This window comes from Piliocolobus tephrosceles, chromosome 12 (assembly GCF_002776525.5).
Source record: "Piliocolobus tephrosceles isolate RC106 chromosome 12, ASM277652v3, whole genome shotgun sequence".
Lineage (NCBI taxonomy): Eukaryota > Metazoa > Chordata > Mammalia > Primates > Cercopithecidae > Piliocolobus > Piliocolobus tephrosceles.
Window position 1 is genome coordinate 102773540 of NC_045445.1, and position 4059 is coordinate 102777598.

General features: G+C 43.0%; 1 pseudogene; it reads left to right on the forward strand.

Annotated features, from left to right (window-relative positions):
* The first annotated feature begins 1633 nt into the window (after nucleotides 1–1633).
* Nucleotides 1634–2170, forward strand: LOC111536429 (annotated as a pseudogene).
* The last annotated feature ends 1889 nt before the right edge of the window (nucleotides 2171–4059 follow it).

Below are 4059 nucleotides of genomic sequence, written 5' to 3' on the forward strand. Positions count from 1 at the left end.
AGATACAAATTCCAAACCTAGTTTATTCTAAGCTTTTAAGTTCAACCTACAAATTGTATTATTCCGTTATTAAATCTAGTAAAGTTTAACAATCACGCAGATATTTTTGACTGCTATTTGTCCCATTTAATTAAGTACCCTTCTGCATTTTCAACTGCCTGTAAGGAGATGGAATAATTTAATTTACTTTTTTTAGTTTATTTTTTTGAGATGGGATTTTCCTACGTTGCCCAGGCTGATCTCAAACTCCCAGACTCAAGCAATCCTCCTACCTCAGCCTTCTTAATAGCTGGGATTATAGGCATGCATTCTCAATGTACTTTTTAAGCCCCTTATGTATCTGACTAACAAATAAAACCTTCCAAGCACTTAATCAATTCCTACGCACATAACAAATTAAAAGTACAGTGACTCTTAAAGTTTTCTTAAATGTCCTAGCATATTAATGGCCTTAAAATTATGGGCAAGCAGTCAGACAGGTTATGAGAAATTTATCCATATAACATTTTAAAATTTGTAAGAATTGTATAAAAAAATGGAAAATTGTGTCAAGGTTAAAGTATTTGAACCAAAACATGAAGACTTTCAAGTGTCTCAAGATGTAAAAATTAAAACTTCCATACTGGTAAAGAAACCAAGAACCTACATTGGGTAAAGGACGCCCTCTTCACTAAATAGTGTTGGAAAAATCAGATATCCACATACAGAAGAATGAAACTCAATCCCCATCTCTCACCACATACAAAAATCAACTCAAGAGAAATTAAAGACTTAAATATAAGACTGAAAGTCTAAAAAATACTAGAAGAAAACAGGGAAAATACTTTAGGACATTGATCTAGGCAAAGATTTCATGGTTAAGATCTCAAAAGCACAGACAATAAAAATAATAACAGACAAATGTAACTATATTAAACTAAAAAGTTTCTGCACAGCAAAGGAAACAACAGAGTGAAGAGACAACCTGTTAATGGAAGAAAATATTTGCAAACTATTCATCAGACAAGGGACTAATATCCAGAATATACAAGGAACTCAAACAACAGTTTAAACACACACACACACACACACAACACACACAAATAATCCCATTAAAAAGTGGGCAAAGAACATGAATAGACATTTCTCAAAAGACATACGGATGAGTTTGCGTCCTTTGTAGGGACATGGATGCAGCTGGAAACCATCATTCTTAGCAAACTATCACAAGAAGAGAAAACCAAACACCGCATGTTCTCACTCATAGGTGGGAACTGAACAATGAGATCACTTGCACTCGGGAAGGGGAACATCACACAATGGGGCCTATCATGGGGAGGGGGGAGGGGGGAGGGATTGCATTGGGGAGTTATACCTGATATAAATGATGAATTGATGGGTGCTGACGAGTTGATGGGTGCAGCACACCAACATGGCACATGTATACATATGTAACAAACCTGCACGTTATGCACATGTACCCTAGAACTTAAAGTATAATAAAAAAAAAAAAAAAAGACATACGGCCTCCTGCAGTGCCACGGGCCACAGCGGGATAGGGAGCCTCTGGGAAGAGCGGCGCGAGAACCTGCACCCACCACTGGAGGGGCGGCGACAGCGGCAGGAGCGACCTAGGGAGTTGAGTGGAGCCGCCATGGCCGAGTTCCAGTCAAAAGTGAGCACGTGGACTAACAGTCCCGCGCAGGGCGCCAGAGCCTCGGTGTCCACGCTGTGCACGGACCTGGGCTTCGTGCACTCCCGCCTGGGGTTGTTCATGCTGCTGCAGTTGGTGCTGGGGCTGCTGGTGTGGGCCCTGATTGCAGACACCCCGTACCATCTGTACCCGGCCTATGGCTGGGTGATGTTCGTCGCTGTCTTCTGGCTGGTGACAATCGTCTTATTCACCCTCTACCTGTTTCAGCTGCACATGAAGTTGTACAAGGTGCCCTGGCCACTAGTGTTAATGATCTTTAACGTCATTGCCGCCGTGCTCTATGGCACCACCTTCATCGCCTGCCCTGCGGCAGTTGACCTGATGTCCTTAAAGGCCATGCAGCCGTATAACCAGCGTGCAGTTGCCTCGTTCTTTGCGTGTTTGGTGATGGTCGACCACGGAGTGAGCGCCTTCTTCAGCTATCAGGACTGGCGAGGAGTAGGCAGCAGTGCGTGCCACAGCTCCCCCTGGGGCTGAAGCCGCCGCTGGGTCGCAGAGCAGGGTCGCCCCACAAGCCCAAAGCTGGGGAGCCCTGCGTGGAGTCAGCTCTGCAGGGACTACACTTGCTCCTCTCTGCTCACCAGACACAAGCTCTCACAGCGCTAAGAAAGCAGGCCCAGACTGGCAGGCATCTGGGCTTGCAGGAGGCCAACCGCTGAGACCTCCTCCCCATCTCCCTTATTCAGTGGAAGGCGAGGGGGGATCTGAGGCTGTGTCTCTGCCTTGTCTTTAGAGGACATCAGCGTCCAAGGCTGGGGCCCACCCTTCTCACCAGCGCTAAACGCCCTAACAAGGACATTAGATCTGCAGCCCCAAACCCGCTGTAGTATAAGCCTAACAAACAACATGTAGTACCTTCGTCTTTGTTCCAGGAGAGCTGAGCAAGCTCATGAAACCATTCTCCTTCCTTAAGATACGATTCCGACCCAACGCTCCCTGGAGTCTACCTGTAAAAAGCGAGTTATGATTGTTGACAGCATGGTCTTCCCTCCCTGCATTTCAGACATACCAGTTATTTAAAGCAAATCCGTTTTAAGCGATTTCTCAATGCTGAAAAGCCTGTCCAGGTTTCCTTCCCTTTCCCGAGCCTCTCTTGTAATACTCCCTTTGGGCAAAACTAATATCAGTGCCGATTGCTTCCCTGACCCTGCTGAGGAGGCACAGGGGCCCGAAGGAGGAAGGGAAGCAAGGCCTTGTCTGGCCAATTGTCATGTGGTTGGTGGTTACTTTTTGTTTTTAATAAAAATGAATATGAGAGAAATTAAAAAAAGAAGACATACAAATGGCCAAGTCATATATGAAAAAATGCTCAACATCACTAATCAGCAGGAAAGTGCAAATCAAAACTACAGTGAGATATTACCTTACTCTAGTTATAATGGCTATTACTAAAAAGACAAAATAATAATAATAATAATAATAACATGCTGGTGAGGATGTGGAGAAAAGGGGAACTTTGCAGGAACTATGCAGGAACGTAAATTAGTATAGCCACTGTGGAAAACAGTATGGAGATTTCTCAAAAAACTTAAAATAGAACTACCATATGATCCAGCAATCCCACTGCTGGGTATTTATCCAAAGGGAAGAAGATCAGTATATCAAAGGGATACCTGCACCCCGGTGTTTATTGCAGCACTATTCACAATAACAAGGATATGGAATCAACTTAAGTATCCATCAACAGTCAAATGGATAAAGAAAATGTGGAATACTATACGGCCATAAGAAAGAATGAAATCATGTTATTTGCCACAACATGGATGGAACTGGAGGTCACTATGTTGAGTGAAATAAGCCAGGCACAGAAAGACCAATGTTCTCACTCATATGTGGGAGGTAAAAAAGTTGAGACCATGGAGATAGAGAGTAGAATGATAGATACCAGAAGCTAGGAAGGGTGGTGTGGGGATGGGAGGGATGAAGAGAGCCTGGTTAATGGGTACAAACGTACAGTTAAATAGAAGGAATAAGTTCTAATGTTTGATAGCAGAGTAGGGTTACTATACTTAGCAACAATGTATTGTATATTTCAAAACAGCTAAAAGACTTGAAATATTACCAGAACATAGAAATGATAAATATTTGAGGTGATAGATACCCCAAATACTGACTTGATCATTACACATTCTATGTATGTAACAAAATATCACATATGCCCCATAAATGTGAACACAAAAATTTAGAGAACAACTTTTGTCCAAGGAAGGAGCAGCCTGAGGTTGCAGGAGTCCATGAGCAGATAGAAGGATTTGGTAATAATTAGGCTGATTTGGTAATTAGACACAAATCAGGGACACGGTCTACACGGTCATCCATTCCTTAAGTTATGTAGTACAAGACACTATGAGTGTAAAAAAGAGAGC